We start from the raw sequence: 14,618 nt of genomic DNA on the forward strand, positions 1-14,618 counted from the left end.
ACATGTCTTTGATAAAAAAAAAATGTTTGGGTAAAAAAAAAATGGTTTGGGTAAAAGTTATAGCGTTTACAAACTATGGTACAAAAATGTGAATTTCCGCTTTTTGAAGCAGCTCTGACTTTCTGAGCACCTGTCATGTTTCCTGAGGTTCTACAATGCCCAGACAGTACAAACACCCCACAAATGACCCCATTTCGGAAAGTACACACCCTAAGGTATTCGCTGATGGGCATAGTGAGTTCATAGAACTTTTTATTTTTTGTCACAAGTTAGCGGAAAATGATGATTTTTTTTTTTTTTCTTACAAAGTCTCATATTCCACTAACTTGTGACAAAAAATAAAAAGTTCCATGAACTCACTATGCCCATCAGCGAATACCTTGGGGTCTCTTCTTTCCAAAATGGGGTCACTTGTGGGGTAGTTATATTGCCCTGGCATTCTAGGGGCCCAAATGTGTGGTAAGGAGTTTGAAATCAAATTCTGTAAAAAATGACCTGTGAAATCCGAAAGGTGCTCTTTGGAATATAGGCCCCTTTGCCCACCTAGGCTGCAAAAAAGTGTCACACATCTGGTATCTCCGTACTCAGGAGAAGGTGGGGAATGTGTTTTGGGGTGTCATTTTACATATACCCATGCTGGGTGAGAGAAATATCTTGGCAAAAGACAACTTTTCCCATTTTTTTATACAAAGTTGGCATTTGACCAAGATATTTATCTCACCCAGCATGGGTATATGTAAAAAGACACCCCAAAACACATTCCCCAACTTCTCCTGAGTACGGAGATACCAGATGTGTGACACTTTTTTGCAGCCTAGGTGGGCAAAGGGGCCCATATTTCAAAGAGCACCTTTCGGATTTCACAGGTCATTTTTTGCAGAATTTGATTTCAAACTCCTTACCACACATTTGGGCCCCTAGAATGCCAGGGCAGTATAACTACCCCACAAGTGACGCATTTTGGAAAGAAGACACCCCAAGGTATTCCGTGAGGGGCATGGCGAGTTCCTAGAATTTTTTATTTTTTGTCACAAGTTAGTGGAAAATGATGATTTTTTTTTTTTTTTTTTTTCATACAAAGTCTCATATTCCACTAACTTGTGACAAAAAATAAAAACTTCCATGAACTCACTATGCCCATCAGCGAATACCTTGGGGTCTCTTCTTTCCAAAATGGGGTCACTTGTGGGGTAGTTATACTGCCCTGGCATTCTAGGGGCCCAAATGTGTGGTAAGGAGTTTGAAATCAAATTCAGTAAAAAATGACCTGTGAAATCCGAAAGGTGCTCTTTGGAATGTGGGCCCCTTTGCCCACCTAGGCTGCAAAAAAGTGTCACACATCTGGTATCTCCGTACTCAGGAGAAGTTGAGGAATGTGTTTTGGGGTGTCTTTTTACATATACCCATGCTGGGTGAGATAAATATCTTGGTCAAATGCCAACTTTGTATAAAAAAATGGGAAAAGTTGTCTTTTGCCAAGATATTTCTCTCACCCAGCATGGGTATATGTAAAATGACACCCCAAAACACATTCCCCACCTTCTCCTGAGTACGGAGATACCAGATGTGTGACACTTTTTTGCAGCCTAGGTGGGCAAAGGGGCCCATATTCCAAAGAGCACCTTTCGGATTTCACAGGTCATTTTTTACAGAATTTGATTTCAAACTCCTTACCACACATTTGGGCCCCTAGAATGCCAGGGCAGTATAACTACCCCACAAGTGACCCCATTTTGGAAAGAAGAGACCCCAAGGTATTCGCTGATGGGCATAGTGAGTTCATGGAAGTTTTTATTTTTTTTCACAAGTTAGTGGGATATGAGACTTTGTATGAAAAAAAAAAAAAAAAATCATCATTTTCCACTAACTTGTGACAAAAAATAAAAAATTCTAGGAACTTGCCATTCCCCTCACGGAATACCTTGGGGTATCTTCTTTCCAAAATGGGGTCACTTGTGGGGTAGTTATACTGCCCTGGCATTTTCCAGGGGCCCTAATGTGTGGTAAGTAGGTAAATGACCTGTGAAATCCGAAAGGTGCTCTTTGGAATGTGGGCCCCTTTGCCCACCTAGGCTGCAAAAAAGTGTCACACATCTGGTATCTCCGTACTCAGGAGAAGGTGGGGAATGTGTTTTGTGGTGTCATTTTACATATACCCATGCTGGGTGAGAGAAATATCTTGGCAAAAGACAACTTTTCCCATTTTTTTATACAAAGTTGGCATTTGACCAAGATATTTCTCTCACCCAGCATGGGTATATGTAAAAAGACACCCCAAAACACATTCCTCAACTTCTCCTGAGTACGGAGATACCAGATGTGTGACACTTTTTTGCAGCCTAGGTGGGCAAAGGGGCCCAAATTCCTTTTAGGAGGGCATTTTTAGACATTTGGATACCAGACTTCTTCTCACGCTTTGGGGCCCCTAAAATGCCAGGGCAGTATAAATACCCCACATGTGACCCCATTTTGGAAAGAAGACACCCCAAGGTATTCAATGAGGGGCATGGCGAGTTCATTGAAAAAAAAAAATTTTGGCACAAGTTAGCGGAAATTGATTTTTTTGATTTTGTTCTCACAAAGTCTCCCTTTCCGCTAACTTGGGACAAAAATTTCAATCTTTCATGGACTCAATATGCCCCTCAGCGAATACCTTGGGGTGTCTTCTTTCCAAAATGGTGTTATTTGTGGGGTGTTTGTACTGCCCTGGCATTTGAGGGTCTCCGCAATCATTACATGTATGCCCAGCATTAGGAGTTTCTGCTATTCTCCTTATATTGAGCATACGGGTAATGAGATTTTTTTTTTCCGTTCAGCCTCTGGGCTGAAAGAAAAAAATGAACGGCACAGATTTCTTCATTCGCATCGATCAATGTGGATGAAAAAATCTCTGCCAAAAAAAGAAAAAGGAGGGGGGAAAGGCGTCTGCCAGGACATAGGAGCTCCGCCCAACATCCATACCCACTTCAGCTCGTATGCCCTGGCAAACCAGATTTTTCCATTCACATCAATCGATGTGGATGAATAAATCATTGCCGGGATTTTTTTTTATATATATACAAAGTGTTTGCCAAAGTATATGAACACCGCCACCTCCTCAGCTCATATGCCTCGGCAAACGTATCTTTTACTGCAGAGGAGAAATCTCGTCTTGCAGCGCCGCATACACTGCATGCTTCTGTCCGAATGCACATCAGTGCTGCAGCTAGTCGATCGGTTGGTCCACCTGAAAGGTAAAAAAAACAAAACAAAAAAGAAAAAACCAGGCCGCAAAGCAATAACTTTATTAACTGTTGAACAGAACATAGAAACTTTTTTTTAACTTTTTTTAACTGAACGTTTAACTTTTTTACTTACCGGTATTTTTTTTTTTGTTTAGTTTTTTTTACCTTTATAGAACAAACCTCTCCTTCCCCATGGGACAATGTGCAAAGCGCAAATCGCCCAAAGATGTGGCGAAGTACGTTATGCACTTTATCCCAGGTGAAAGGAGAGGTTTGCAGCAGCTGTGAGTGAATGGGCCCTAATAGCCCTGTGTGCCTGTCCTGGTGAGATGTGATCCCTATGCTAGGTGTACCTGTGTGTGGTACTTCCGGAAACACTCTCCATAGCATAGGGCAGGGTGGTCAGCACAGTCAGGACAGAAATAGCGGGTGTCACGCCTTATTCCACTCCTGCTACAGACACAACATCTTTTTCGGGGTGACGGTTGGGTTGAGGTACCAGGAACGACACTGGGGAAATGTCGCTCGTGTAGACGGCTAACTACACTGGTGGATGGGGCCACGGAACCTCCTGGGTAAAGGAGGTTCTCGATGATCTCTTCCTGGAATTTGAGGAAGGATCCTGTTCTCCCAGCCTTACTGTAGAGAACAAAACTATTGTACAGCGCCAATTGAATCAAATATACAGACACCTTCTTATACCAGCGTCTGGTTCTGCGGGAAACTAAATACGGAGACAACATCTGGTCATTGAAGTCCACCCCTCCCATGAGCGCATTATAGTCGTGGACACAGAGGGGCTTTTCAATGACACGGGTTGCTCGCTCAATTTGGATTGTCGTGTCTGCGTGAATGGAGGAGAGCATGTAAACGTCACGCTTGTCTCTCCATTTCACCGCGAGCAGTTCTTCGTTACACAAGGCAGCCCTCTGCCCCCTTGCAAGACGGGTGGTTACAAGCCGTTGGGGGAAGCCCACGTGACTAGTTCGCGCGGTGCCACAGGCGCAAATCCGTTCTAGAAACAAATGCCTAAAGAGGGCCACACTTGTGTAGAAATTGTCCACATAAAGATGGTACCCCTTGCCGAATAAGGGTGACACCAAGTCCCAGACTGTCTTCCCACTGCTCCCCAGGTAGTCAGGGCAACCGACCGGCTCCAGGGTCTGATCTTTTCCCTCATAGATCCGAAATTTGTGGGTATAGCCTGTGGCCCTTTCACAGAGCTTATACAATTTGACCCCATACCGGGCACGCTTGCTTGGGATGTATTGTTTGAAGCCAAGGCGCCCGGTAAAATGTATTAGGGACTCGTCTACGCAGATGTTTTGCTCAGGGGTATACAAATCTGCAAATTTCAGGTTGAAATGGTCTATGAGGGGCCGAATTTTGTGGAGCCGGTCAAAAGCAGGGTGGCCTCTGGGACGGGAGGTGGTGTTGTCGCTAAAATGCAGAAAACGGAGGATGGTCTCAAATCGTGTCCTGGACATAGCAGCAGAGAACATGGGCATGTGATGAATTGGGTGCGTTGACCAATATGACCGCAATTCATGCTTTTTTGTCAGGCCCATGTTGAGGAGAAGGCCCAAAAAAATTTTAAGTTCGGAAACTTGGACTGGTTTCCACCGGAAAGGCTGGGCATAATAGCTTCCCGGGTTTGCGGTTATAAATTGTGTGGCATACTGGTTGGTCTCTGCCACGACTAAGTCCAAGAGCTCCGCAGTCAAGAACAGCTCAAAAAATCCCAGGGCTGAACCGATTTGAGCCGTCTCAACCCGAACTCCAGACTGGGCGGTGAAAGGGGGAACTACTGGTGCGGCTGAAGTTGGTGACTGCCAATCAGGATTTGCCAGCACCTCAGGGACTCTAGGGGCTCTACGGGCCTGTCTGTGCGGTGGCTGCGACGGGGTAACTAGTGCACGTGCCACCGTACCAGCTTCAACTACCCTTCTGGTGCTCGCTACTTCACCAGGTTGTACGGCAGTGCTGGTACTAGGTCCAGGAAGGGCTGCGCTGCTGGTGTATGCCTCACCACGTGATCCGGCAGCGACAGCCCCACTCTGCTGCTCTTGAAGCGGATCCTGCGTAACCTGTGGTCTAGCGACATGGGGCCGGGTACGCCTGGTGCTGCCAGGGACCTCCACCTCCTCGTCCGAACTTTGGGTCAGAGAGCCACTGCTTTCCACAGGTTCATATTCTGACCCGCTAGATTCGTCAGATGAGGGTTCCCACTCCTCATCCGACTGGGTCAGAATCCTGTAGGCCTCTTCAGAAGAATACCCCCTGTTTGACATTTTGGACTACTAAATTTAGGGGTATTCCCTGAGACTACCCAAAAAAAAAGCAAACCTGTCTTACAAAGGGGAGGCTAGCGAAGTACCGGAGGCTGCTGCGGTTGATAAAAAATATCAAAACTGATTTTTTTATCGCCGCAGTGCGTGTAAAATGAATGTGCAGTGATCAAAAAATATATATTTTTTGTCACTGCGGTGGGGCGGGCGTGGGTGAACGCACGTGTGGGCGACCGATCAGGCCTGATCGGGCAAACACTGCGTTTTGGGTGGAGGGCAAACTAAAGTGACACTAATACTATTATAGATCTGACCGTGATCAGTTTTGATCACTTACAGATACTATAAAAGTACAAATGCTGATTAGCGATACGCTAAACAGCGAATAAAAGTGACTGCGGTGCGGTGGGCGCTAACTGACGCTAACTACCTAACCAAGGGGCCTAAACTATCCCTAAAACCTAACAGCCAATACCAGTGAAAAAAAAAAAGTGACAGTTTACACTGATCACTTTTTTTCCTTTCACTAGTGATTGACAGGGGCGATCAAAGGGGTGATCAAAGGGCTAATTGGGGTGCAGGTGGGTGATCTGGGGCTAAGGTGTAGTGTTGGTGTACTCACAGTTCAGTCTGCTCCTGTGCTGGATCCAACCGACGAAAAGGACCAGCACAGGAGCAGACAAGCCATATAACAGATCATATTTACTAATATGATCTGTTATATGACTTTGGATTGGATTTTTTGAAAATCGCCAGCCTGCCAGCCAATGATCGTTGCTGGCAGGCTGGTGACGAAATACTTCTTTTAATTTTGCCGGCCCGCGATGCGCATGAGCGGGCCGGCTTTGAGCGAAATCTCGCGTCTCGCGAGATGACGCGTATATGCGTGACTCTGCGCAGCGCTGCCACCTCCGGAACGCAATCCTGCGTTAGGCGGTCCGGAGGTGGTTAAAAAGAACCTGTGAAAACGGAAATGCAGTACAAAGTGAAAGGAGGAGCTGAGCAGATTGAGTACAACTTGTAAGGGTACTTTCACACTAGCGGTTTTCTTTTCCAGCACTGAGTTCCGTCAAAAGGGCTCAATACCGGAAAAGAACTGATCAGGCATATCCCTATGCATTCTGAATGGAGAGTAATCTGTTCAGGATGCATAAGGATGTCTTCCGTTCAGTCATTTTGACTGATCAGGCAAAAGAGAAAACTGTAGCATGCTACGGTATTATCTCAGGCGAAAAAAACTGAAGACTTGCCTAAATGCCTAAATTTTTTTTCATAGGAATGTATTAGTGCCGGAATGCCGAATCCGCATGCGCAGACCGAAAAAAAGGTGAAAAAAATAAATGCCGGATCCGGCATCCGGAAAGACGAATCCGGCATTTCAATGCATTTTTCTGACTGATCAGGCATTTTTAAGACTGATCAGGATCCTGATCAGTCTTACAAATGCCATCAGTTGGCATACGTGCTTGCCTGATCACTCTGCCGCAAGTGTGAAAGTAGCCTAAGCCAACTTTCATACAGTCAGTGTTTGGTCCATGATTTCAATCAGTGATTGTGAGCCAAGAACCAAATGTGGGTCAAAAACAGAACAGGTGCAGATCCTTCCCTTATACCTTATCTCTGTGTAGCCCCCACACCTGGTTTTGGCTCACAATCACTGATGGAAATCACTGATCAAACACTGACTGTGTGAAATCTGCCTACAGGGCGTATTAGACACCCCAATGCTGCAGGCGATTGTCCGGAGAGAAGCATTACCTCTCAGCAATCGTCACATAGTAGTGGAGGACACCAATGTTATTACATGCAGCGATGTCCTCTGTGGCATGGGGAGGTGTGACCGCTATGCCATCGCTCGTCCCCATGCAGGGCAGCGGTGTGTCGGCAGCAGATCGCTATTACACAGCATGATCTTCCGCAGCATGCTTAAAAATCACAATTGCCCAATGAACGAGGGCATTTGGAGGCCGTATTAGACTAGGCTGTATATACTGTGTAATATAATGTTATGCAAGTTGTTCTTGACAGGTATTGTATGTGAAGTCTACCACAGAGTGCAATACTGTACCTTTATGACCATAGCAGTAGGCACATTGCAAGGGTCACACATATAGGCGCTGGAAAGCCACATGGATTGTGTTCTACATGCGGCCAGGTCATAAACAGGAGGCGCTAGAACGCTTTGTGGTTAGTTAGCGAGTGTATGAAGTGCTGCTGAGCCAAGGCGTACCTGCCACTAGTTAGCACTAAGAAGATCTGTGAGAAAATTGCTGAGGAAAATGAAGCAATGAGCTTCTAGGAGCAATGGGGGTGTTGCCATTACACCTAGAGGCTCTGCATGTTGATTGACAGGGTCAGGCAGTGTAAACGTCATTATGCCTGGCCCTGACTTCTGATGTTTCGCGTTGTGTCATGCGCTTTAGTGTCTGGCACAGATGCAGTACTGGAAAGAGGCTCGCCGGCAGTTCTCTTCTGTTCTGCGAGCTTCATTGCTCTACTGCCCCTGCACCGGATACTGAAAGGCAAAGACTCCTATAGGCTCATTTAGATATACTACAATTTCATCAGCAATGTGGGCACATATGAACATGGTAGCAACACAGATGCCTTCAGCTGCCAAGTGCACATGTAACAGGTCAGCCAGTTTTATAGGTACAAATCTGCTGACAGATGCCCTTTAAGGGTCCATTCACATGTCCGTAGAATTGGTCCGCATCCGTTCCGCAATTATGCATTCACACGTCCGTAGAATGGGTCCGCATCCGTTCCGCAATTGTGTGGAACGGGTGCGGACCCATTCATTCTCTATGGGGCCGGAAGAGATGTGGACAGCAAACAGTGTGCTGTCCGCATCCGCATTTCCAGAGCGCGCCCCCAATCCGTAGTGTATTGCGGATCCACAATACACCCGGGGGTGCCGGCCGGGTGTATTGTGGATCCGCAATACACTACGGATGTGTGAATGGACCCTAAGCCTGGAGAGTGTAAGACTGTAATCCTGAACCTGATTCTCTGAAGGGAGCAGTGCCTAGAGCTTGTAACCCTACCATCGCACTATGCACTGCAGCTGCCTGCTGAATGTGTACTGTGAGTAGTGGCCCTGACAAGTGTACCGTGAGACGGCAGTGGCCTCAGCAAAGACTGCTCCATTACTGTTGGCAACCGCCAGTGGATTTATTTAGTAAACCACACATAGAGAATATTCTGTTGCTACTAGTAACCACCAAACTCACTGCCTTATGATTCTGTGTCTAACCACCAAGCTCTGTGCCTTATGATTCTGGGTATAACCACCAAACTCTGTATCTTATGGTTCTGTGTGTAACCAGCAAGCTCTGTGCCTTATGATTCTGGGTATAACCACCAACCTCTGTATCTTATGGTTCTGTGTGTAACCAGCAAGCTCTGTGCCTTATGATTCTGGGTATAACCACCAAGCTCTGTGCCTTTTGATTCTGTGTGCAACCACCAAGCTCTGTGCCCTATGATTCTGGGCATAACTGCCAAGCTCTGTGCTGCAATAGAGAGACTGTAACTGCATGTTTAGAGGTTTTCCGAGATTTTTATCCAGATGACCTATCCTCAGATAGATCATTAATGTGTGATCGTTGGGGGTCTGACACCTGGGACCACCGCAGATCAGCTGTTTGAGAAGGCATTGGCGCTCCTGTGAGCGGCATGGCCTTCTCTCTGCTTTTCCTAAGCCAGTGATGTCACGGTGATCGTTCACGTGGCCTAGGAACAGCTCAGCTCCATAGAAGTGAATGGGGCTGAGTGCGATACCAAGCACAGCCGCTATACCAGGGGTAGGCAACCTCCGGCTCCCAGCTGTTGTGAAACTACAATTCCCAGCATGCTCCATTCATTTCTATGAGAGTTCTTAGAAGAGCAGAGCAAGTATGCATACTGGGAGTTGTAGTTTCACAACAGCTGGGAGCCGGAGGTTGCCTACCCCTGCGCTATACAATGTACGGCTCTGTGCTTGGTGAGCAGTGAGAAGGTCATGACACTCACAGGAGCACCGCTGCCTTCTTAAACAGCTGAGTCCATGTAAATTATAGCACCATCTTTGACAGGTTTACTTTAAGGCCAAAACAGGCTTGGTCTTTAAAGGGTTAAAGTGAATTTTGTTTTCTTAAAATCTAAATTGGTGACCATTGCATGTGTCCCTCTTTTGGAGGGACAGTCCCTCTTTTTGACCCAAGTTCCTCTGTCCCTCTTTGATCCTTAAATGTCCCTCTTTTGACCTGGGGAATTAATGCATAAATGTGCATTAATACATTTACTAAATTGCTCCTTACTAAACTATTTGTATGGTTTCCACCTGTATATTAGACCATAACTTCATTATTTGGTGCAATTTAAACCTGAAAATATCTATTATGCTCCACATGGTATAAAAAACTAAAGGAATTTAGACTCACCTAACCGATCCCCAGCTGCTGCAGTTCTGATGGAGTCAGTAATTATACTTTGGGCGGAATTAGAGGCGTGGCCTAGTATGATAAAAATTGCCGTGATAAGTGCTGTCATATATTGTCCCCCTTTGCAATTTTAAAAAATTTGGAGGTATGCCATTGCTATGTCAACATGAAAATGCAGAGTACAAACCTGCAACTTGTGTATGATCACATGTCATGTACTTTATCTCATAGCAGCCACTTTACACTCAGTGTTTAAGACTTTTTCCTGTTAGCCTCAAATACTGTAGATTTTATGGCAAGCACATGACACATACACACCTTAGATTTTTCAGGTAACAGATGGTATGCACAAAATCATATTAGAAACAATATTTCATCTTGCCAGCCATAAACAACTGAGATATGGATGGTTTATAACAGGATGTAGTATATATATATATATATATATATATATATATATATATATTTTACAGCCAATGCACATCCTGTGTCTATCTGATATGACAGTACATAAATACTAGTCCAAATAGATAACTGAATGCAGGGAGAGAGCAGACAGCAGCAGCAGACGGCAGTGCAGGGGAGCGTGGCCAGGACAGTGACGTCTCGTGTACAGACACATACAGTGGATATAAAAAGTCTACACACCCCTGTTAAAATGTCAGGTTTCTGTGCTGTAAAAAAAATGACACAAAGATAAATCATTTTAGAACTTTTTACACCTTTAATGTGACCTATAAACCGTACCACTCGATTGAAAAACAAACTGGAATCTTTTAGGTGGAGGGAAGAAAAAAAACTAAAATAATGTGGTTGCATAAGTGTGCACACCCTCTTATAACTGGGGATGTAGCTCTGTTCGGAATTAAGCAATCACATTCAAAATCATGTTAAATAGGAGTCAGCATACACCTGCCATCATTTAAAGTGCTTCTGATTAACCCCAAATAAAGTTCAGCTGCTCTAGTTGATCTTTCCTGAAATTTTCTTAGTCGCATCCCACAGCAAAAGCCATGGTCCACAGAGAGCTTCCAAAGCATCAGAGGGATCTCATTGTTATAAGGTATCAGTCAGGAGAAGGGTACAAAAGAATTTCCAAGGCATTAGATACACCATGGAACACAGTGAAGACAGTCATCATCAAGTGGAGAAAATATGTCACAACAATGACATTACCAAGAACTGGACGTCCCTCCAAAATTGATGAAAAGACGAGAAGAAAACTGGTCTGGGAGGCTACCAAGAGGCCTACAGCAACATTAAAGGAGCTGCAGGAATATCTGGCAAGTACTGGCTGTGTGGTACATGTGACAACAATCTCCCGTATTCTTCATATGTCTGGGCTATGGGGTAGAGTGGCAAGACGAAAGCCTTTTCTTACAAAGAAAAACATCTAACCCAGGCTACATTTTGCAAAAACACATCTGAAGTCTCCCAAAAGCATGTAGGAAAAGGTGTTATGGTCTGATGAAACCAAGGTTGAACTTTTTGGCCATAATTCCAAAAGATATGATCGGTGCAAAAACAACACTGCACATTACCAAAAGAACACCATACCCACAGTGAAGCATGGTGGTGGCAGCATTATGCTTTGGGGCTGTTTTTCTTCAGCTGGAACTGGGGCCTTAGTTAAGCTAGAGGGAATTATGAACAGTTTCAAATACCAGTCAATATTGGCACAAAACCTTCAGGCTTCTGCTAGAAAGCTGAACATGAAGAGGAACTTCATCTTTCAGCATGACAACAACCCAAAGCATACATTCAAATCAACAAAGGAATGGCTTCACCAGAAGAAGATGAAAGTTTTGGAATGGCCCAGACCTGAATCTGATTGAAAATCTGTGGGGTGATCTGAAGAGGGATGTGCACAGGAGATGCCATTGCAATCTGACAGATTTGGAGTGTTTTTGCCAAGAAGAGTGGGCAAATTTTGCCAAGTCAAAATGTGCCATGCTGATAGACTCATACCCAAAAAGACTAAGTGCTGTAATAAAATCAAAAGGTGCTTCAACAAAGTATTAGTTTAAGGGTGTGCACACTTATGCAACCATATTATTTTATTTTTATATTTTTTCTTCCCTATACCTAAAAGATTTCAGTTTGTTTTTCAATTGAGTTGTACACATTAAAGGTGGAAAAAGTTCTGAAATGATTTATCTTTGTCTCATTTTTTTTACATCACACAAACCTGACAGTTTAACAGGGGTGTGTAGACTTTTTATATCCACTGTATATATTTATACACACAGCGAGGTACAGATATATGATGTAACCGGGTGATTTTGTGCGTTTCACACACACATAAATATATATATGTGTGTGTGTATATACATAAACTGCAATCATCATTATGTATTCCAGTAAAAGGCCCCGTCCATCATTACATTAGATACATCCCACACTTAATTTGCATTTGTTATGAATAGTGATGAGTGGCAGGGGCTATATTCGAATTCGTGATATTTCACAAATATTTTGTCGAATATTCGTCATATATTCGCGAATTCTCAAAGTGGCAATATTCCCAATAAAAATTTGCTATTTGAATATTTGTGCTCAACACTAGTACTACTCTAAATATTGAACATTGTATGATTACATGGGTTCCCGTTCCCTCCATCCGCAGCAGGCCTTTGACAGAGGATCTGGAGGTGCTGGTGTTGTCCGCCGAGGAGGAGGGAGAGCAGGCCGGACCTTCCCAGCAGCAGCATCATGAGGTGCCAGCCCCACCTGATGTGGGCGAAGAGGTGGAGGTGGAAGAAGCTGGACCCTCCCAGCAGCAGATTCTCCTTCCCCGGTCCTGATGACGATGAAGAGGAGGAGGATGTCATCAGCACCCAGAAGGAGGGTAAATATGTGCACATAGCAATATAATTCTGTATCCATGCCACTTAATCAGAATTGCAAGTAATTTTCTTTTTTTTATTTATCCTAACAGTACTGATTAATAAAAAAATAAAAATGATGCAGATGCAGCAGGAGCATGAAGCCGGCATGCACAAGATGCGGAGGCTGATGTGCAAGCAGATGCAGAAGATGGAGGCGCTGCACCTCATACGGATGCAGGAGTTGTTGGAACTTCATGACCAACTAAAAAAGTTGCCATAGAGGCATGGTGTACCTTGTAGTTTACATCTCCAATTTTCTCGATTACCTAATAGGGCCCCTGCCACCTAGCCAGGAACTTTCTGTCCATGCTCGGCACCAGAACCAAAACCCGATCACCCGGGTTAAAGATCCGGACCCGACTCTGGGCTTGCTGAGCTCCCTCCTTATGCTCCCTAACAAGAGGCAACACTTTCTCTATCCAATCTTGCATCTGGGTAACGTACTCAATGACACTTTTATGTGGAGTGGGTTGTTGTTCCCACGCCTCTTTGGCAACGTCCAAGAGACCGTGAGGGTGTCTGCCATATAGCAGTTCGAAGGGCAAGAACCCAGTAGAGGCCTGGGGTACCTCTCGCACTGCAAACATGAGGTATGGCAGAAGGAGCTCCTAGTCCCTCACATCTTTAGACACTACCTTTTTCAACATATTTTTTAATATTTGGTTAAACCGTTCTACCAGACCGTCCGTTTGTGGATGGTAAACGGACGTCCGTAGTTGTTTTATGTGCAGCAACTTAGAGTTTTCTCATGACATTGGACATAAAAGGGGTCCCTTGGTCGGTCAGAACCTCTTTAGGTAGTCCTACTCTGGAAAACATCTTCATTAACTCCTTAGCTATGAGTTTAGCCGAGGTATGTCGCAGTGGCACCGCTTCCGGGTACCAAGTGACAAAGTCTAGAATGACTAAGATGTCTTGATGCCCTCAATAGGCTCACCCCGTAGTTGGTTTACCTGATACAACATATCTTGATGAACCACAAAACGGGGAAACACTGACTCAGCCCCAGGTTGTTGTGGTTCACCATCTACTATTAACACATTTTCCCAGGTTGGTTCCCGACGGGCGTTACCAAAATTATCCCCGGAGACATTGAGGTCTGCCAATTCAGGACCCGGCGGCAAGTCCTCCACGTCTCTCACCATCACACTTAGCGGGGTTGTCTCCCCCTCTTCCACTGAAGTGGCTGTCACCCCTACCGCTGGCCCTTTGGTCTCAGGTTCCCAGGGTTCTGGTCTCCCCCTGAGCCGGGCCACTCTGCTAGGGTTACCCCTGTCTCATGGGTATCAGTCACTCTCATAGCATGCCACAGTGCTGGGAAGTCTCTCCCTATTATAAGTTCATAATGTAGATTTGTGGCGCCTCGTGGGTCCATCTACCGGCCACCGTGTTTAGAGACACCAGCGCGGTCGGGTAGTCTTTTAAGTCTCCGTGGATGCACATCACCCCGACTTACCGGCCAGTATACTCAGTGGACTGCACCAGGGTAGACCTTACTAGGGTCACCAGACTCATCTACACTATTCACTAACTAACCTACATTATCTACCACTAACTATCTGAGCTAACTAACTAACTAATCTACCTAACACCCTACACTGGAACCTATCAGCTACACTATTCACTAACTAACCTACATTATCTACCACTAACTATCTGGATTATATATATGAGGTATCAAATGTAATATGACACAGCAATTCAGCAAAGTACAGAAATCACACTCCTCTCTCTCTCTCTCTCTCTCGCTCAGAACTGCAAAAAAAACAGCAGAAAACGGCTGTGGGGAGATAA

The sequence above is a fragment of the Bufo bufo genome, chromosome 2, assembly GCF_905171765.1.
Source record: "Bufo bufo chromosome 2, aBufBuf1.1, whole genome shotgun sequence".
Taxonomy (NCBI): Eukaryota; Metazoa; Chordata; class Amphibia; order Anura; family Bufonidae; genus Bufo; species Bufo bufo.